General features: G+C 44.1%; 2 long non-coding RNA genes across 2 annotated transcripts; one reads left to right on the forward strand and one right to left on the reverse strand.

Moving 5' to 3' along the window:
* Positions 1-4,435: 4,435 nt before the first annotated feature.
* On the reverse strand, positions 4,436-15,865 carry LOC121073389. The gene is made up of 3 exons (XR_005821674.1): positions 14,999-15,865; positions 5,990-7,186; positions 4,436-5,573 (listed from the first exon to the last, which is right to left on the reverse strand). It is a non-coding gene; the product is annotated as an uncharacterized LOC121073389 (long non-coding RNA).
* Positions 15,866-15,977: 112 nt separating this feature from the next.
* Positions 15,978-22,030, forward strand: LOC121073514. The gene is made up of 3 exons (XR_005821765.1): positions 15,978-16,094; positions 19,731-19,810; positions 21,762-22,030. It is a non-coding gene; the product is annotated as an uncharacterized LOC121073514 (long non-coding RNA).
* Positions 22,031-22,450: the final 420 nt, after the last annotated feature.

Below are 22,450 nucleotides of genomic sequence, written 5' to 3' on the forward strand. Positions count from 1 at the left end.
AAAAAAACTGCTGAGGCTTGAGTAGCTACCATGGGGAAGATCACAGCCAGGGCCAGTCCTTTGCATTTCATGGCAACCTTATGAGTGCCACAGCACAGCCCACCCCATGAGAAGAGAGGCAGTAGTGTGCATTCAAAGACAACAGCTCTAAATGAGAGGACATATCTCTTGTCACCTGTTTATTAATGCCATTTTTAAAGAAATGACCTGCCTGTGTATTGGGTTTGGCCTACAAGTTTCAGCCTAAGAAAAGGTGGGTGTGAAGACAAGTGGATTGCAGGCCCTGGTGTCTGGTCCTGCACCTGCCCCAGACTCTGTCATGGACAGCATTCCCCTCTGTGTCAGGTTGGATGATCCCATGGCAGAAGGACAAAGGAATACAACATATGTGCAGGATATATATCACGTGTGCATACTTATTCTCTCTCCTGACTGCTTTGCAGCACCACTGTTTCGCTCCAGCTCTGGGCATCCAGAAATCCCTGCTGTGAGCAGCAGCCAGACATGATTTTGCCAATGTCAGGGAGAAGAAAAACTAGTTGATTATCATTATGACATAAAGCTGGTGTACCAGTTTCGTAGCCTGTCTGTGCTGCACCTTCAGGAGTTCCCCTAACCCATCTGTTTGTCAGACTCACTGGCTATGCAGTGGGTAAAATGGGAACTGAGGCTCCAAGTACATTCCTAAGGTGCTCATTGCGGTCTGCAGGTCATGCCCTCCCTGCAGCTTGGAGTGGTACAATTCCCTGTATCTGCTTCTGTCAGCCAAAAGTAAGAATAGTAACAGCCATCAAATGCTGTTAATAGACTGCAAAATGTCAATACACTTGAACAAAGAAGGCAACTTTGGCCTTAGTCCACCTTATGTCTGGATGCCAGCAGTTCTGTGTTTCCTGATGGGAAGCCTGAGTTAGCTTAAACATATCATAAACAACTGACTGGTGTTATTAAAAGGGCTTGGCAAACATCTCAGCTATCATTCAGCAATCACTAGCGCCAACATCTCTCACAGAGGACTGCATCCTTTGAAGCACAAGCTTTGAGCGATCAGCTTTACATGAAACAAGCTACAGAGCAGAGCAACTGTTTCAGCTGGCTTGCAGAGACACTTGCAGAAGCCCAGTGCCCCATCCTGGCCAGACAGATATGCACACCTGCATCCATACACTTCTATGGCTCCTTCCTGGGAGCTTCCAAAACATAGGAGGCCAGTACACTTCTTACAGATGTCCTGTATATTCCTGTTTTGCCATTCACTTTACAAGCTGAAGCTGGAGCAAAATGCATCACGGAGTGAGTGGATCGTTGCAGAGGGACCTCAGGGTATCAGGTCTGCCCACTATCTTCTCTGCACCACTTAAAGTTGTGGATATCATTGCGGCCTAGCAATGGAGTTTGACTTTCATGAGTCAAATAGTCTGAGTTCTTCTGTGGGATTCTTCTGGCTATAAACAGCAGGTTTTAAGGCCTTCGTGATGCTGGAAAATGTTCTTCCCTCCTATGTCTTGATCTAACAGAATCTAAAAATGGTGGTGTCCAAGGCTTGATGCAAACAAACAAACAAAAGACAAAACAACAACAAAAAAAAACAACAAAAAAAAAAAAAACACCTTTGGCAAAAAGGTTTTGGAGCACTCAGAGCTGTGAATCTTCCAAAGATGACCATTCATGGCTTCCTGGATGAGTTCTTCTTTGGTCTATCTCTTAAGTAAAAACAGGTCTTGAGTTTTCTGGGATATTTTTGATGTACAACTTCTCTTCATTGTTCTGTTTATTATTTAAATAAAAATCAACATCAATCAATCAAAATTGGCTGTCCAGTCACAAGATTTGATCTGGAAATCTTCATCTCTCCATGTGGTCTCTTAAACCACAGCAAGCTACCAGAGTTTAAAGATGACTGCTTCCAGTACCACAGCAATCAATCCCTCCTGCATTTAACCATGGTTATTTTGTAACAAACCATGACATGAGCACATTCCGTCCTTATAAAATAATTGACTTCTCCATATCTCAGATGAGGTTTCATCTTCCCAGCCTGACCCCATCTGACAAATGCAGTGGTTCTACTTAAAACAGCAAGTCCAGGGTAGCTAACTCAAAGCACTGCAATTAAGTGGGAGCAGCCTGATTAAAATGTTGTCCTTAATTATGTGCGATGACAAGAAAAAACATTTTTATAGATTCTCTTTGTGACAGGGCCCAGACTGCCTTGCCAAAGCCCTAATGCTAGACAGCAGGAAACTTGGCCCAGAACCAAAAACTCAGCAGACATTTCCTTTATACAGCACTTGGTGCAGAAAGCAATCTGTCCTTCCCCATGTATTTTAGGCAGACAGGCCGAAAGTCAACACAATCTTGAATAAATCCGGGCACTGGTGTAGAAACTCATGTTATCTTCAGACAAACCTAACCCCCAGGTCAGCAGGAGTCTAGAGTACAGGGTCAGAGTGGGACTAATGCTTGTAATATGGAGCCCATTAAACTTACAACATTGTTTACATCAATCTGCTTCATTCATGAAATGATGATGCTGCCAAACTTCCCTTGCCATTTTTTTTTTTTTTATGAGAGATGGGCAAGGCAACTTGGGCAATAGGCCAAACGCCCCTGAGGCACAAATTAGTTTTGATAGATTAGAAACAAGATGAATCTCCATGGGATGGTACTAAAGAATCTTTTATTATGTGCAAAGCGGCCTTTTAACTTCCCAGGAGACATCCCTATCTCTCCATGCTAGTCCAAGCAAAAAGCTTTCAGCATTAATAACACCTGGAGATCCCCATTGATCTGACAGTTCAAGCAGAACAGCTTGGCAAGGGCTTTCTGAACTCCTCAAGTAGTCCATTTGGGTCAGATGCTGTGGTGCTCTGGACAAAATTACCTTTGTCCAAAACTAACAGGAGCTCTCAGTGCTGGGCAGTTCACAACTCTATGGCCTTGGTTTCCATGATGTATTGCCAAAACACTAGCTGCTTTATCTGAAATATCCATCACACCAAGATCTCTCAGTATTTCTTAGTAAGTTAAGAGCATTTGATTACTGCAAGGTTGGCTGTTTCAATATCAATGTATTTGCTTATCTTGCTGGGATGTGAAGTGGCAGTGTCAATTAAATAGATGAAAACTGGCAAAGCAACATTTGCCTGGGTGTAAAAGAGCCTTGTGCTGGCTGCCCAGGTGGTGCCCACTCCCTGCTGCTGCCAGCATGGGACAGCTTTCCTCCAGCTGGTCCTCGCAGGCTGGAGAGAAACCTCAGCTCCAGGCCACAGACCTGAGATTAAGGTCTGCTTAGAGCCCCCTTTGCTGCCATCTTCTTGCACCACAGTTCCTCAGGGAGGTGTTTGGGCTGGGAGACATTGCCCTCACAGGCAAACAGCAGGGGGAGGTGCAACCTCTAAGACTGAGGGACCAACAGCACACAGCTGTCTTCACCACCTGCAAGCTCCTGCCTGTGACTCACTCCAAACAGTAAAGACCAGTGACAAACACTTGTGGCATCTCAGAGTGAAATTTCCTTGAGACTCACGCAGCAGAAGCATACAGCCAACAGTCACTGACCCAACATCCTAAGAATGCTTCAGCAGAGGAGTAATTCTCCTGGAGCGCTGGAAGCTGATCAGTTTTTCTTACTAAGCTGACACACCCTTCAGAATTACAATACATGGAAAGGCAGGAATATATAGCTAAGATCAAAAGGCAAGCAGTACATGAGTCTGTACAAGGGATGGAATAGAAAATAAAAAGGACTATAATATGTTGTTATATAAAATCAACAGTACTACCTTTCCTGGATATGGTAGTGTGGGCAGAGGGGAGAGAAATTATAATTGTTCATAAAAGCATTTCTTCCATGCTCAAATAGGTAAATAATTGAGCGTAACTTTTATCCTGAAAGAATGTTTACAAAGTTCTTCATAGGTTCCCTAAGAACTACTTTTTGGTCATCTGGAAATGTTTTATTTTGATTGCAAGCATAAATATATTCACTATACGAATAGGCATCATTTTGAACCCATAAAACTGGGCATGTTCATTTTTAAATGATAAAATGTAGCACTATTGACTCTTTTTTCACTTGTTCTAGATTAAAAAATGGAATGTGTCTTCACCATACGTTGTTGCAGCCAACTCATTTTCATCATTCTGCTGAAAACACGCAAATTTCGAGCCAGTTCTAATGTACATTCCTGCTTACTTGTCTCAAAAAAATCTTCCATGCCCAGACTTTGGATAATTGTAATGAAAATAATGAAGGTTGTAATGAAAATAATGAAGGACTAGAAGTGAAGTCTTTGAGAAGAGACTGTTAAACATTTTTTTTTTTTTTAATTATTTTATTAATAACACCCCCCCCCCCCCCCCCCCGAAGAGGAGAAATAGATGATAAACTGTATGAGTCAATGAAGTGTCAGGGAAGGGAGACTGGGAAATGTGGATCCCCTTGGTCACCTTATTAAAAAAAAAAGGCAATTCAGTAAAAACAAATTCAAAGCCAGTAAAAGGACATGCTTTCCCTTTGAATTTTATTTTTGCATAGTGGAATTTATTTCCAGACAATATCACTGAGGGAGAACTAAGAAAGAGAGGAGACATTTATAGAGATAACAGTAGTACCTAAACTAGCAGTGGGTATTGATAACATACATTTGAAAGGAACACTCAGTCCTAAAGAAAGAAGGTTAAATGAGCCTTAATGACTAAAGGAGAACTAGGTGCTGGCTATTACTAGTGAAAGAAAAACTCAAGGAGAACAGCATTGGTCTACTTCAGCCTGGGAGCTCCAACACTCCTTTGAATACATACACAGGACAGTAGTCATCAAGTGCCGACAAAATGTTGCATTTCCATGGCAGTTCTGAAGATAGGTACAGTTATTAGTTTTCTCATCAGTTCCAAATTTGAAAATCTTTTTTCACTTTGACTAGAGTGGAAAAAAAAAAGAAAAAGGACTGAATGCTTTCTTCAGTGAGCTATGCATTCAGGAAAAAAAAGGAAAAAGTCTTTTTTAGGGAGAAGATTGAATGTTCTCCTATATATTATTCTTATGTTACTTTTATTATTTTTACATCATTTCTTGAGACACAGCCATTCTAGTCTTCACTGGGAATCATTTTAAAATATTTAAACAATAGCTGCTCACACAGTTTATGAGCACTTTTTGTTCCAAATGCTAAAATATAACAACTGGTAGAAGACATAAACCAGAGAAGACAGGAAGTTTCAATCATTGCTGAGTACAGCTGCCCTTATTTGTTTAAGAATAAAATAAAACAAAAATAAAAATATATTTTTCCCACGGCTATTATAGCAGGTATTATAACATAACTATCACATCCTATGCTGGTCATTATGTCATGTATCATTTCACTTGATGAAGGGACTGTGTGCTTGTGTCCACTTTCCCATTTGCTTCACCTCCCCACACACATCCTTCTTTTTCATCCCAGAACATATCAACTGCCGCAACACTTCTACAATAGGTTATGACATGCCAGTTGGAAGATTGAATGACACAGGAATGTCAGCAAATAACTCAGACAGGAAAGAGTATTGATTTTTTTTTTCTTTTCCTGTGGAAAGAGTTAGAAATATTGGTGAGAAAAGTCACCATCACTACTGATTATTGTGAAAAAAAAAAAAGGACTCAAAATGACATCTTTTGAGGGAAAAATCACTTCAGCTAAAATATCCTGAGCAGCTCCAGTCAGTGCTGATTAAGAGTAAGGTCTGTTGCAAGACTCAGCTACATATAGAAGCCAAGAGTGACTTAATGGAAAGAATAGACTAGAGGCATTCATCTGAGTTCATAAATACAGTGCGAATCGCTGAAACGATTCAGAAGCAGATCATGGCTTTTATTTAGGAAAGTCTGCAAGCCCTCCAACAGCCATAGAGATATTTGGGCAGTCAGTCCAGTTAATTGCAGCGTATCTGCCTACAGAACAACAAACCTAAAGAACCCAGGAGACAACTGGGGAAAGCTCACCACTGGTTTGGCTTTTAGGCATGCCCAAAGATTTCTGCTTGTCTTGGAGAACGCCTGGTCCTTCCTGACCAGGAAATCCTGGATTCATCTGCTTTGCAGCAGCGAGAGGGAATGCAGCTTTTTCTTCTCCAGGAATGATGCATGGATCGACCAATCCTTGTGGAGAAGTCAAGAGACTTCTACCGCATCAGTGCTGCGTGGCCCCCTAGATCAAATATACTGCAGATAGAGGAGATCCAGCCCCTAGTTTCTTATAATTCAGCTTGTATTTGGCATGTTTTCTCTACGTATATTGGATCATTGCCGGTCTCCAGTTTAAAACCTCAGTGAAACTATTTGTTAGGAAAGCATTTTGCTCTCTATGCCCTCAGGCAGGCCCAGCATTACAGAATAGCAGGCGCTTGTGTGGCTTCCCAGCATTTCAGCTTCATACCTGCTCTGCAGCTCATCTGTCAGGACTGAGCCCTGGCCAGCTGGCCACATTTGAAGGGCTGCACAGTCCCACCTCACAGCTGGGATCCTTCCACACCCTCCTGTCTCCAGATGTGGGCTCCACATCACAGCACAGAAAAGAGGAGATCTGCATCTGCACCTGCGTCTGTTCCCCCGTCCCTGGGAGTGTGATGTTCTGGTTGTGAAGGTTGTCTCCCTTCATTTCACTCCCTCAGTCAGCTTTTTCAGATTTTCAGTATAGTGACGAAGAGGAAAATTCCTGGGGGCAGCTCAGAGCAGCAAATGACAGACCACAGCCTGGCTGCTCTTCTCCATGCTGAATCATCCTCTGTTAATACCCAAGAAACTTCATCAGTCACCTGTCTTCACATTTCTTTCTTTTTCCATGAACATTAACCATGTTTTATAGGTCCTATATCTTCTTCCTCCCTCAGTCTAGGATCCTGTGGTTGTTCAATATTCTCTTCCAACAAATGTGGGAAATTCAACCAGGCTTTTAATGTCCACTTCCCCTGTTTGGTTCTTTTCAAATTCCCTGTTTATTCCCAGTTTATATCTTGCTTTTGGTCCTCTGTGAGCTTTGGACAATACTTCACCCCTTGAAAAAAAATGAGGTATTTACTTCCTGCATGATGGTCAACAATCCTGATTACGAGGAGAGAAAGGTTTCCAAGTTTTTGTACCTAAGTTCCTCTCTTTGCAATTATGACCCCACTGCTGATCCTACTTCCACTCTCACAACATCTAGATTAGGAAATACAGAGAAAAGGAAATGGCAGAAAAAAGCTGTAAGAGAAAGTTCATTGATTCACAGACATTCAGAAAAGAGAGGCTTGAGACCTTGTAGTCCCAGCATCTCCAAGGAATGATAGAGTTTCTAGTCATTCCTGGTGTGGCTTACAAGTTATATTTGGCTGGAGTGTATCTTTCAGGAAAGCATCCAGTTTGGATTTGAAGATATCAAGGGATGGAGAATTTCTTTTTTTTGGTCCTTTTTTTTTTTTCCCCTAGTGGTTCATCACTGTCTCTGTCAAAAGCTAGCAGATTAGAAAGAGGATCCAAGTCCTGATGTGGTAACCTGCAGGATAAGAGGAAGCTATCATGTTGCTTATGCATCAGCTGTGGCTGTGCGAGTTCAGTGTTACAGCTCTGCCCTCACAGATTGTGTTTCAAGGTTACTCACTCTCAGCTCATACTTCAGCTTGGATGTTAACTCTTCCCCCATCAATCACTCTCAGAGATATATGGGCTTTTTGTTTTCCATGAGATTAGATAAGTGTAACTGACTATGCTGTGGCAGACAAAGCTCTCCAGAAGAAAGGTTTGAAAAGCCTCATACTGTGCTATCCAAATTATCCTAATTACCTAATTATCCTTATCACCGCAGCTAATTAGGCTGGCTATAAAGCTAAACCCATAAACAGACCACAGGCTATAAAAGCCTGCAGGCAGGAGAGCCCTTGCAGAGGTACTAAGAAGAACAAGTGGGTGTGGGAGCGCTTTTATTTGAAGAGCTGGCAGAGGACAAGAGCCCGCAGCAAATAACCCTGACATCTCAGCCTGCTAAGAGCACTGACAACCTACAAAAGCCCTGGGAGCATCAGCAAGTCTGTATCTATAATAGTCAAATTTTAACAGCTTGCAAGGACTGAGACATGAAAATTGAAATCTATTTTCCCCACCACAGTCCCTGAAATCTCAGTCCTCCTCCTAAGAGCCTTCTCTTCCCAGAAAGGAGAAGTGAAGGCTGAGCATGGTACGAAAGCATCTTGTTCTTGAAGCCTCATCCTTTGACAGAGTGAGGATGCAAATTAATGGTCTTTGGACTAGGTCCCCTTGTGTATCAACACCTCTCTTGAAGGCCACTTCAGTTCCCACATCCTAATGCAAAAGGATTTTCTCAAGGTGTGAAGTGTGTTAGAAAAGGTTTCCTGCCCGCTAAGATGAAAGCTTTTACAGCAAGGTGAAAGTCAGTGGTGTTATTTATTGCTCACTTCTGGCTCTCAGCGACAGCAGGTTTGGATGCTGGGGAGGCCATATGTAAACATTTTGACAGGGTGCAATGTCTGTCCCTTTTAGCAGCCGTTCGGGAATGGAAAGGGAGTCTGTCACTGCCTCTGGCGCTCACCCTTGCTTGGAAGAATTAGTTCCTTGTAAATAAAAGCCTGTGCTTTTTCCTGCTGAGGTAGGTCCCTATTGTCTGATATTTGATTTCCTGTAAATGGACTTCCACTGCTCTTGGAACACTTAAATAAAACCAGAAATAGTTCTGAGCAGGACTGTGTACACACAGTTGAATGGCAACCCAACTGAGTCATCTTTTTTTCATGAAGCTACCAGAGCTTGCCTTCCCTCTCTCAAAGGCCCTGTTTGACTGATCACAGCCATCACCTCATGTACATTTCCTGCCAGAAATAAATCATAGCATGTAACCAAAACCAGGCGAAGCAGCAGGCAGCATCTCAGGGTACAAGCACCTCACCAGCCTCAGAGCTGATGGAGAGAAGCACGCTCCTTGCCAAGTGACAGCCCCTATCTCCTGCACTGACATTAAGGTGAATGTTTCTGATGCAAACAAATATTTTGGTTAAGGTATCTTGCATGTTCTTAGCAGAATTGTGTCTCTTTATTCCTTAACTGGTATTTGTCCACATGTGCAGCTGTCCCAGCTGGCACACGCATTTCAAATACCAATTATGCAGTAGCCTTCTTGATAGTAGTAGTTACAGGCTTAGAACTGACGTCTCTCTCCTCTTGTAGCCTTAATAGCCACATATCACGTAATAGCTCCAGAATTGCTAAGAACCAGGAAAAAAAAAGTCTGTTTGGAAGTAAAAAAAAATGCACATTGCCATGGGCCTCCCAGTTCATGCACCTGCTGGCACAGACACGGTCAGTAAAGGGAAACTTGTAATAACATAAAAGCTTGGAATTCAGGGGACTTAAAGCCGAACAAATCATTGGAGAGGGAGGTTTGCATTGCAAAGAAATGAGCTTAAAAGGCCCAGAAAGCCACAAATGCTGATCGTTAATAGATTCTGCTCCATTTTACTAACTTAACATGAATTAGCTGAGGTTACAAGGTTAATCTCCGCAATGTTTACCACTTTCCTAACTAAATAGAGGGGGGCACAAGCAGAATGAGTTAGGTTTCAGAGCTGCAGCACCCTTTCTGTGCCTCTTCTTGGGAGGTACTGGAAGAGGAAAATCACCTGTGGGAGAGCAAGGAACTCAGCACCCTCCAGGCAGCACTCGGCACAGGTCTGGATTGCTCCTGGGAGATTTTGGCTGCACGAGGCTTGGAGTTTTTCTTGCAGCCACGCAGGTAGCTGGATGGCTATAGTTTCCACATCTCCTGTCAGACAAGTCTCTTGCACCTGCTACAGATGAAGCATATTTGATCAGCACCTTTCCTGACCAGAGAGATGGAAAAACCTTAGCACAGATCAAACTTTTCAATTGTTCTCTTTTTTAACCAAAATGAACAGGGTTGAAGGCTGAGAGGAGGCAGAATATTGGCTGCATGTAGCTGAGGCAGCAGTTGAGCAAAGCATAGCTCTCTTATCATCCTAACCCTAATTCTTCGGTCTCTGCTGGACTCCAGCTGTGTGATCAATGACTGCTGGAGGTTTTCTGCTGGGCTGCTTTCCCTGGATAACTCACAGAGCATGGAAAGGGCAGAGATGCTCAGCCTTGTCTGGGTGCTCAATGAAGATAAGTAGCCACACGAGTTATCTGTCTTTGGGCTGGTCAGGAAGAGAAACTGTTCACATAGTGGCTGCAGATTGTTCCTGCAAGCCTTATTCTAGCTTGTTTCCCAGAATAATTACTTTAGAAGCAATCTACTTGAGCCAGATTTTATGCAGTTTGAACATGAAGCCTCAGTTTGTTTGAGGGATTGCTCTGTCTCTGCAGACCCTTAATCACATTATCCCTAGTTTCCATTCCCAGTTCTGCCCCAGGCCCTACCAAATTTGAAGACAATTTCCCCAGCCACATGCCTTGAGAGAAGTCTGAATATTAGAATCCGCTCCTGGCTATAAGAAGGGCCAGAGGAGCCTCCTGGCCAAATGACCCCAGGAAGCAGAGCTAAGGATGTCATTGCAGCTACGGTGGGACAGGAGCATTGTGAGGAAGGTTGGTGCCTCTGGTTAAGTTTGCACCAATATTGTCATGTTCATAGAATAAAATATCTGCCAAAAAAATAAAAAAAGAAAAAGGAGAGGAGAGAAGAATACTTTGATAAAGTCCAGCTGTTTCATTTTATTGTTTTCCAGACAAAACTACTGTTTCTTTGTGACCACTATAGTTTGTTTCCACTTTCATCTAAATTTATTTGAAAATGGGGAGAAAAAGCCTGGGAATGAAACTTTAGTTCAGGGAACATTTCAAATGGCACGCCATGAAACAAACAAAAAGAATCACTTTATTTCTTATACTATTCTAAAAATACTTTTTCATCTATGAATCAAAAATGCAGTTGTTACAGTTCTGGGCCCCGAGTCCATTAACCCATAGCAATATTTACCAGTCTCTCAGTCCATCCTCTTACTCCTATAATGGTTTTAAAGGTGTTAAAACCATTTAATTCCTTCCCCCCCCCCCCCCCCACCCCCCCCCCCCGAAAAGGTTTCTAAGATGCACAGGTGGATTTTAGAGCACTTAGAAATGTGAGCAATGAAAGCTTTGCTCCTGGGTGAAACTGTTCCAAGGACTCAAAGGAAAGCAGTGGGAGAGCACTAAGTACAGGCAGCACACGTGTTTACCAAGGGACCGAGGGATGATTCAGGGTCAGCAGTCATGGCACAGCATCTGCATCCAGCCCCTTCTTCCTAACACCAACTGCCTGCAAATGTCCTGCCTTGCAGAGAGAGCCTGGTTCTGCTGAACTCTTCTCGTTCCCTTTTGGGAACTTGTCTATTTTTAAATTTCAGACTTTACCCTGGATATGGAATTAGAGCTTTCCCAGATAATGAACTAAGGTGAATTAAAAAGAATATGAACCAAAACATTTTGATTTCACATCATAGTTTGAAGGAGTTAGGTGCATATCTCACCCATGTTTGCCAAAAATAAACACACACCCACAACCACAAACCAAAACAAAAAGGACACCAGATTTGGATCAAATTCATGCTCTCCATAAGGCATAACAATTATCCAGACTATCAGTACAAACTTGGAGGTTTCACAGCATTTTGGGAAAAGTAACTATGAAAAGAATGAGCATGTCTCTGCATTGACTACAGCAATACTCCCACTCTATAATGTAATCTCCGATTGCAGACTCATAATATCAGATGTAATGAGGAGAGAAATATCTGAGCATGAGCAGGAAGGGCCTGAGTCCGCAAAGCTACCCACTGAACACAACTTTCCCAGCTATGCTTCTATTTTAACCTGCATCATTCACTCCTTTCCTGTGGTTTGAAATCCCAACAGTAAAAGGTCGAGGCACCATTAGAAATGGCTCTAACCATTGATTTCTTCTCCTTATGGGGTTTCCAACTCTGGAAACACGGGTGATGGGAGTTTTGCCGGTGGCTGACTCCTCACCGCAGTCCTGTGGAGGTGGAGAGGTTGCCTTGTGCTCCTCACTGCCCAGTGGGGATGTGCCCTGGCCAAACCCCACCTGCTGCCCCTGCGCCCATCACAGCCCTACCTCTCACAAACAGAACAGGTATGACACTAGCATAATTAACTTTTACTTACAAAGAACAGAATTTTGCAACAGCCACCAGAGCTACAAGAAAAGTCTCTGGAAGGAAATATTCGAAAAACTCCAATGACCAAGTATATCTGTGCACATGTGAAACTCAGACTTTGGTTTACCGCAGGTCTTATTTGTATTTTCATGGGATCTAGGCCATTTCACTCAGCCCCGACCTTTGGGTATCGATATTGCTGAGCACAGATATACAACATGGCTTAAGTGTGTTGCAATAAAATGTTTATTAATGTCAAATGGAAATTACTCAAGGTATGGCAGACTTTTACCCCAGAAAGACAAACATATTGCAGCAAGTTATTTGTTCTTTTTGAATAAAATTAGGCCTAACTTTTCAAAACTAAACCAGCTTTGATGGCCAGGTGAACCTATTATATTAGCAGCCTGAAGTCCAACAATATTGCACATTGAGTGTCGCTTTATTAAGGGTCCGAGTCAGAGCTCGGGTACTTATGTTCAGATTACCACTTATCAAAACTTTCGGCTCCATGTTAAAAAAAAATTACTCCACGTTAAAAACAAACGAAAAAAACCACAACTCTATATTAAAAGGTAAATGCCAAGCATGATGGTTCAACAACAATTTGGGGACTTGCTTGAGTTCATTGTCCCAGTGAAGTTAATGGGACTGCTGCACAAAGAAGGATAGCTGCATAAGTAAATGAATATTGAAGAATGAGGCCAGGTTGGACAAAACTGAGTGCCTTGGAAATACTGTGTCTATAAAATGCTCAAAGCCACTCTCTATCTGGGGATGTGTAGAGGGATGTTGATCTATACTGATTGGAGCTGCAGTGGTGTTTTATGGTGGACAGGCTAATGAGAGTCCAGACAAGAAATAGGCATCTTGTTTCACATATGTTTTCCTTTAATTACTGCAATACAAGATTTGGCTTTTCAAGGCAATTTCTGGGATAAAGATTAGGAGATATTGTACATAATAGGACTTATTTCTGAATGGAATCCAATAGTCCCAAACTAATTTCCAGTCCTTAGAATAAAGCATTTCTCCTGGGGATGGCAATATCTGTGGTTTCAATCTCTCACATCCTACCCAACTGTTTCCTCATTACAGTCTCAGGTTTCTTTGTCACCACACAGTTTATACAGGCTCAGATTTAATCAGTAGCAAAACATTCATCAACATGAACCCATGACATTTTTTTTCTCAAAAATACCTCCAAGCTCGCTAAATATTTGTCAAGTAAACATTTCCGAAATGCAGAGAGCTCTGCTGCCCACTTCCTTCTCCTTTAGGTCTATTGCAGACTTTGGATTCTTCCCTAGGATTACAGTCACTGGTATTTTATTCTAACACGTGGCAGATTTGATAGAAAGCCATTATGCCTCTAGGCTGTAAGTTCACAAGTTGGAGATCCAGCTCTGGACATGGAAAACTCTTTTGTGGTTAGCTAACACCCTGTTTCAATATTAGGCTGCTTAGGCTATGATCTCTTCAAAATGATACTTAATTGGGGTTCTCACTTGGAAAAATATTTATCTTGTGCCTTATCAAAAAATGATTATATCATTTTCAGCTCCACAGTAAATTGATACTACTACATGAGCTCTCACAGTGATTTATGGATATGAATTAAAAATTACAATAGCACCATGAGATAAGGAAATGTTCTCCATCTCATGGTGCAGGGAACCAAGGCACAGCTGCTGCCAGGATCGCGCACAAGTTCCATGCAGCACCAAAGCACACGCTATTCCCCAGCCCACCAAACTCCCTGCTGCCACCTACCCTGCCTGCCATTCCAACTCACTCTAGCACTGACTGCTGCCGTGCTCTTAATTTGCTTTTAAGTTATGTACTTTTTCATTGTGAAGTGACATTTCCAAGCACTTGCAGTGAAAGCCACTCCTCTCCCTGTCCTCCACGTCCCTTATGCTCATCTTCACCTTTTTCTCAGCATTTTGAGGACTGCTGGATCTAGCAGTGCCTTATACCTGTTTCAGGGTGAAAGCACACAAGAGGTGACAACCCAGGCGTGCACAAATGCCTCTCAGGGTTCAAATGCCTGGGGCTTTGGGGAAATGGGAAAGATTCCCCTGAGGTTTGTGTATATAAAAGCAGCTGTGGTTCTTGTCTTGCACTTTGTGGTTACACTTTAAAATATCTCCAGTGTTTTCATGCAGCCCTGATGCCTTCTGCTCAGCAAAGATCATGTTCAGCTGAAGACCTCGGACTCTGACAAATGAGCTCTGGGAAGGCTCCCTGAAGTGGTTTAAGATGTTACTATCCATGGCTTTGTGCCCTGCTTCTGCACTGAAATTTACAAGCCCCAGACAGCAGCACAGAGCGTGCTTGTACCACAGCAGCCCCAGCAGTTCAGCTGGTGCCTCCATTTGCATCCCCAGGGAGGTGAGGTTACGCTGCGGCTGGGAACTGGAAGAGCTGAGGCGTGGGCACATTGCGTTGGGCTGGCTCTCATACAGTAAAGGCAGGATGGATGTCCTTGAACCTTTGTACTGTTTGTCTGGAACAAGCCAGAGCTCTCATGTACCCCACACAAGCCCCAGAAGGTAAGATGAAGGGTTAGGAGCTCTCACCCAGCAGCGCAGCACAATGACCTCCCAACTGTGACTGCACGGTGAGCCCCGTGAGGGAGCTTTCCTGGGAGTGCCACCAAGCCCTTCAATGTCAAAGCATAATCTGAGGTGCATAGGTCCAGTTTTGCTGACCAGAAAGCCACTCTCATTTCAGCAACCACATGAACCACATGGAAGTTTCACTCCTTGGCTTTATATTCCCTTAATGCCAACATTTCCACTTCTCAACAAAGCCTAAGTTCCCAGAGTCCAATCCACTGGGCACTTACCTCATACCAAGGGGGGCAGTCAAACTGGACACCAGTCTCTTGAATCCCAGAAGAGGCAAGGCATGCTTGGAGAAGGCTTCTCACCAAGAAGTTCACACTCCAAAATTAAGGTTACTTTTCTTTTAGAGAAGGAAAGAGACATCCTTCCCGCCCCCCATTTACGTAACTGGGATGTGCACAGAGCACAAGTTGAGACCCCTGAATTCAAATTCCTCTTCAGGCTGAGAAGACTCAGGCCTGCAGCACCCTCTGGCCTAGCAAGTGATAGGAGAAAGCAACAGGTGAGCCTTCTCCAGAAGTATTTAAAAGCATGTTTCACACAGGTGTTCAGAGTTAGTGACCCAAAACGTTGTGCCAGCCTGTGCAGGGAGGACATCAGCATTATCATCAGGATTTCTGCTGTCTCACACCCACTGCTGCCGTATGCTGAGCCCTGATGTTCACACCTGCTGCAGACCCAGCTGTGCATCAGCAAATACATCTGGGATCATTCTGCTTCACTCCCCATCTGTGCAGCTCCCCATGCCTCCAGTACGGTGCTCAGGCAGCCAGGCAGGCTGCTGGGGCAGAGCAGCAGAGGCATGGCTGCTGGCTCCTGAAAGCCTGCAGAACAGGGAAGGAGAGGAAAGGCAAAGCAAAGTCCTGCCCAGGGCAAGGACCATGACAAGACTAGCCTTGCCCTGACAGCATCCTCCTCTGACTCTCCACAGTGATCCCACTGAAGCAGTGCTGGCATTGGGGTGGCTCTGTGGGGGTCTCCTTTGTGCCCCAGCTATGTTACAGCTGTCACAGCTGGAGTGGCTATGTGGAGGAAACATCCTCCAGCAATGGGTCCCCAGCACCAAAACTGGTACCAGCCTTGGCCAGGCTGGGCTCACAGCCCTTCCTGGTTTCCCTGGAGGCAGTCACGCCTTGTTGCCTTGTGAGTCACAAAGAAATCCCAGGGGACTGTAGCATCTCATAGCAGCTGACTAGCAAGCCCTCCCCGCTCCTGACCTCACAGTCTGCCCACTGTGAGCCGTGCAGGCAGCTGTCATGGCACTCTTTGGAGGATGCTAATGATTCTGTAGGACCAGAGAGCTCAATCCAAATGCAGGTACCAGAAACTTGGAGTAAAATCTTTTCTAGATAGAATATTGGAAAGCCTCTACCAGAGCAAGCGTTTTCCTATTTTAGAAATTACATATAAACTTAGAGAGATGTTGAAACATAACAAGGCATAAATGATACTGAAATAGCTGCTTTGTGAAATCCTATAATGGGAAATTCTTTTACAAGCCTTTTAAAATTGGCAAATGTTACTAATATTCCTCCAGGCAACACTTGGGCTATTATTTAAAATGGGATGTGTGGTGTCCCAGAGCGACCGTTCTCCTGAACTGCAAAGCATTCTCTAGGACCTGTGAAATATGAAATGATTTAAGGAGGAAAGAGGGTTATGCAGTTCTGTTCTGTGTGGTTTCTACTACCTCTGAAGTAGGTTTAGAGGAAAGTGTGTTCTGGGCTGTAATTCAGTGTTACAGATACTGCAAGAAACAGAAAAAGTGGACACATTAGAGGCACCTGATGCAAATCATTATTACTTTCTCCATTTGCTGCCCTAACCACACAAACATGCAGCTTAGTTTCACTTGGGTGTCTACATTAAATGCGACTGCACTTATTAAGGAAGCCTGAAGTGAGCTTTAGGTACAAGGCTGGGTTGTAGCACTTTGTCTCGCTCCGCAGAGCAATGTCACCACTCAGGCTGGCATGGATCAGCAGCAGATTCGGCACTTGCACAGGGACCCCTGCAGAGATGAGGCTTTTTTCCATCTTGCCTGACCCCTACGCAGCAGCAATACAAGGACAAGCTGTAACTAGCTCATCTGTAAAAGGCTCTGGAAGTGTTCTGGCTGCTTTTCCTCTCGGTTATATGTTACACTCACTAAACTATTATGCTCAAAGAGCAGCAAGGTTGTAAAACTCCTGCATACTTTTCTTCTGCAACAATGGTCTGCTGCTCAGAGTGTGATCTGGCAGTAGGAAGAAATCAAATGCACCATCAGCCCTTCATTTGTAGGGGAAAGCCTCCAGCAGCCCAAAGGGACTGAATAAATGGCTTTCAAGGTGCTCAGAAGTGGAATCTGGGAGCGTAGAGCCAGGTGGATGAGCAGTGTGCAGGTGTGGGGTGATCTTCAGCAGGGATCAAGTATAGAGGGCAGGCAGACCCCAGAGGTGTGCTAGGTACTGAGATGAGCTCAGGAGCACAGGGTGGGGTCATCCAAACGTGAGGGAGAGGAGGTTTGAACATAGAGATCGCACAAAGCAAAAACAATGTTTCAGCATGGAAAGTATCTGTAAGGAAAGGGATCTGGAGGGCAAAGGAAGGCGGACATCCTTTCTGTAGCAAAGACCAAAGGAAACCCATGGAGGCATCTCAAGCTGAGTTTCTTCCCAACTACTTGAAATTCCCTGTGCACTGCTAAACTGTCCTTTATGGTGAAGATTTGTAAGAGGATGACGATACACTAATGTGGAGTATCTTTGCCACTATCTAGGAGCAATGCCCTGAGTGCCACAATCTTGCTGTGTCAGGCAGGGACCTCTCCAGGAAACTGTGTTTGCAGCACATCCTGCAGCCAAACCACGGTGGTGGTGTTGAAAGACACACAGGTTTTTTTTTTTATTTTTTTTTTTTTTTTTCCTTTTCTCTCTCTGGCCAAAGCACAAGAAAGAGTGTGATTTTCAAACTGCCAAACTAAGCTCTGCCAGAGTCTGTGGCTATTGTCATTAAGAAAAACCCTGCAATAAATGTTTACAAAAGTGCTTCAGAAATAATGGCTCTCTGTAGGACTGGGTTGGGAAGTTTCCAGGAGAACAGGTTTCTGCAGAAAAATGCTGATTTGTTGGAACCGTGGGGTTTGTGGAATTGGATGGGTTTTGACAAACTTTCGATGAACTGCAGCAGCAGTTGCCAAACTAGGGGCTGGGAGCCTGGTGGAAGTTCAGCTGCAGAAGTGCAGCTGGTGTCTGGATCTGGGGTCATGAGTCTGGAAACAGACACACTGTGGGCAGATTTTGGTTTTAGCATCCTTTGTGCCAGGGCTACCCCACTGTGCAGGCTGCCCAGGGCACGGGTTGATTGGGCTGCAAGATGAACTGCAGACCTGCTCTTAGAAAATGCATGTGGGCACACACGTTGCAGATGAAACAGTCATGGGATAGCACAAAATATTTTAAATGGACAGTTAAAAAAAAAAAAAAAAGGTGATAGCTTTGAAGGGAGGCTATTAACATTTAAAAGACACATCTGAAAATCAATACTTGGTCTTTAAAGAAATTTGCCCCTGATTACAAGCTTTAGCATGTCCAGAGACACTGGCAGAAGCTGGTGAATCAATGAGTTTCTTCGTCCTTAGGACCCAGCCTCCCAGATGCCCTGGGATGCATATTAATACTAACAACTAATAACTTATATCCATAGGGGGGATTTTTATCCTGAAGTATGAAAAGTGAGCTATAACTGAATGAGTTATTGCAGTCTCACATACCTCAGCATGGTAATTAGGCATTTTACTGAGTCTGTAGCTATATTAACCCCCTGGGACCAGTTCATTGACTCTCTTGCATTGCTAGCTGATAAATACTGTGCTTGGTATTAAACAGGAGAAGAAGGGGCAGGGAAGAAGGTATACTCCTGAGAAGCCAGGCAGGTCCCCTGGCTCTCCAGGGCCATGCTGGAGCCGAGACCTGGCTGTTAACTTTTGCTCATTCACTGCTGCCCTTTCACTGTCTTCCTCACCACCGCCTTTCCCAGTTAAACTGATCCTTCCCCACACGGCACTGCTGCAAAAATCCAGCTCACCTTGCCTTTTATTGCATAAATCCAGCTCACCTTGCCATTGTCTAGAAAACCATTTACTCAGGAAACTAGTTAGTCAGGCACTATTTGCTCAGGGTGAAGTCTCATATGCTGATAGGTCTTCCCAAACGTCTTCTAAACCCTTGCAAGCTAACAAGGGCTGACTGCCCCTCCTGGAAATGGTGCTACTCCTTTGCTCTCAAGTCTTTTTTGTCAAGAACCTGCTGAAGGGTGCACAAAGGAAGGTGCATCCTTTTTCTGAGCTCTGCCCTAGGGGAACTCTGTGGATCCCCTTCTGTCCCTCTGTTCCAAGCATGGGCTTTCATAGCAGGGCTGTGTCCTTGTAATTGTGAAACCCGAGAACCTGCTAACACAGGGAGGAATAAACGCTGCATGGAGATGACCAATCACCTCCCAGGCAATGAAATGCAAATACAACTTTTATGTAGGGGCTTAATCACTTTATAAAATATTTTTTATGGAAACACAGGTATTTTATTAAAAGTAAAAAGGTTGCCTAAATGATCCAAACAGTCAGTTGTTAGAGAAAGTGTTTGGATGATTTTTTCTTTCAGATAAATAGAAATACCTCACAAAATTTTTCTCCATAAATACAACTCAATTAGAAGAGATGAAATGTGGAGATGCTCTTTTTCTCTTTTCAGGTAAAGAGATATCAGAGGAATGTGACACCAATAAGATTTCACTGACTTTTAGGTGATATCATAATGCCTTTTTTTTTCTTTAAAAAAAAAAAAAAAAGCTGCATGAAGAAAAGCTATGCTCCTAATCTGTTATTCATGAATTGAATCCAAAAATAACAGACATTGTAGTAACCCCTTGAGAACAGGTACAATCATTTGCTATGCATTTATTAATTGTTAATAGGGTGGTGGAATACTAAGGATATGGACCCCAACTGAGATCAAGTTCCCACTGTTCAGCGTGTTGCAGAATCAAAACAAAAGGTAGCTTTTATTCTCAAGAATCTACAATATAAGTCAAAAGACTATATGCGTTCATTTTTTCTTCTGGTCTTATATACACGGTAAGTAAATGCCTTTTTTATCCACAGCTGACTTTACCAGTGTGTCTGATATGTCGCTGTGTGAGAGCCTGGGGCATGGCAGAAGTAGCAGGTCACTTAATTTCATTGTTCATCACCAGGAAAATAGGCAGCAGCTCTGCCCAGCTCAGAAGAGGTTTTGTGATGGGAAGTATAACGCAGATGTTGAGATATCAAGGCAGTGTTGCTGAGCCTTGAGGTACCAGATGAAGAGGTGGCAGATGTGGGAAAATACAAAGCTGAGTTAAATGAAAAGCATTTAGAGATCCGTGTTTTTAAAATGTTTCTATCCAGGGCATATTCCACAGCTGGCATTCTGAAACCAGGGACTGTTAACGCTTCTTGTTTTCCAGGTTATGTGTGTAACAGTGAAGAATTGCAGGCAGGCTAAAGCTGCACTACAGGCAGCAGAAGTGATGCTGGTGCCTCAGCTGTCCAGGCAGGAGCACCACGGACAGACAGACAGACAGAGCTGCCAGCATGCACAGGCTGGACAGGCAGCTGCCAACACAAGGCATGGCTGACAACCCAGTCCTGCCTCTCCTTCCCTCAGGAGGGCTTTAACAAGATCCCGCTCCTTCCCTCCCTTGCCCGGTGTTGCAGGGTTCATAAAAACATAATACCTTTGAAACTTCGGCCCTTCTTTCCAGTCTGCTAGAAGGTTTGAGGGTCACTGGGGAGGGATTGAAAGACAGATGGATAGGTATGCTGATCCTGTAAACCTGGCTTCTCTTGGAAACTGAACTAAGAAATGTAAACTGCTGTTCTCAATGGTACTCTAACTCTGGCAGCTGAGATTTAAAACAAAACAAAACAAAACACCATCACCACAGTGTTACAAGACTTGGGAGCTGGCAACTCTGCAGTAAGCAACCAACCCCCAAACCTCACCCTTTCAGTTTTCTTCTGGGTCACAGGTGTTCAGAGACAGCATCCAGCTGCTGAATTGTTGACAACTTACTGCCAACCAAGCCTTGACTATCAAGCCCAGGGCTCACACAGCCGGTCCAGTCCTCCTTGTGCCCCCAAGGTCCTGTCACGGGCAGGCTGGTGGCCTCCTGGACCTGGTGGCCACCCCAATGGGCACAGGAGTGGCAACAACACCTCCCAGCAGCAGACGTGGCTTTTCCCAACAGGGTCTGGGGCTACTTCCAAAGAGCCCCTCCCTGCTCTGTTTTTTCTATGGAGAACTTCTAGATGAGAGCACAAAGGGGCTCCTGGCTCACCTCAAGGAGAGGGTTGTGTAAGTCAGGTGAACTGATGCTGCAAGGGGCTACCTGAGCCATTGCCATACCTGTTTTTATTGCCAAACTGATGCCCAGAGCTGGGCAGCTCTCAAGCAATGCTCTCCTGATGACAAGGAGCCAAAGTTACCCAGCACAGCGTGATCTGAAGATGCTGTGTGCTGGCTGCCCCCCTAGCAGCCAGCCAGCCACCCTGCAGCACAGCAAGGATTCACGCTGTAGCATCACTCCCCTCTTAAGCAAAAAAGCGTGTAGCTATCAGATGGTTTCACTGGCCTTGTTTCCTCCTTATCTCCTTCCCTCCTGCTTCTGAACATCACAGATTGACTCTGGGTCAACCTGCAGCTCACCATTGCTTGTTGGTGGTCCAGGGCCATGCACCTGGTGTCCACCAGCAGGGAGCCCCCCTGCTGCTCCCTGTAAAGCAGCCGGGGCTGGCAGCATGTGAAGGCTGTGCGGGACTCCCTCACCCTAACCAGAAGAGACCACCGACATAAGAGTGCTTGTGCAGCTGCCAAGTTTTTGTTTGGGACAAAAGAGGCCTTTTGCCTTGAACCCCCAGCAAGGTCTGGAAGCTCTGCAGCGTTCTCACTCTCCTCTCATGCACAGGAAACCTATGAGGGACACATAGACCACACCATCAATCAAGGTCACAGCATTCGCAGGGGAAAAGGACACGGTGAGGATGGGCGTGGGTGTATGTGAAGAGACTGAGAGACTATGGAGAGAAAAGAGTTTCAGGGATCACGATGATCTGTGATGCACTGATTAATGATACTGAATAAAAAGCCACATGTTCCATTTGTACACAAAAAAAAAAAAAAAAAAAAAAAAAGTGAATTAATGTAAAAAATTTGCAATAGCCTAGAAAATTATTCTTTTAGAGATCCGGACTGAACAAAGATACATCTGGTAATCTCTTTTTCTGAAGTTTGCTACATTAAACCTTATGTATCTTCTTTATGTGTTTCCCACTACTAAGTGATTTCACTCAGAGCAGCAAATGTATATGCTGGATAAATTAAGTGAATGGATCCCTTCCCAGACTCGCTGATATTGCCTGAAACTGATGAATGCCAAGCTGCAAAACAGGATAGTAAGGTCAGGAACATCTGTCCAAAACCATAGGTGGGGTAGCTATGGCTTAGCTATGGTTTGTGGGTTTGGATGGCAGTAGTTTGGATAGCAGAGCTGAGGAGGCTGAACAGCTTGCTCTTTGGCTCTGCCAGCAAGATTTACACCCAGCTGCATCCACAAAGGGTGCTGCAGTAGGGCTAAGAGCTGGTGTCCCACAATTC

Source organism: Cygnus olor, chromosome 7 (assembly GCF_009769625.2).
Source record: "Cygnus olor isolate bCygOlo1 chromosome 7, bCygOlo1.pri.v2, whole genome shotgun sequence".
NCBI lineage: Eukaryota > Metazoa > Chordata > Aves > Anseriformes > Anatidae > Cygnus > Cygnus olor.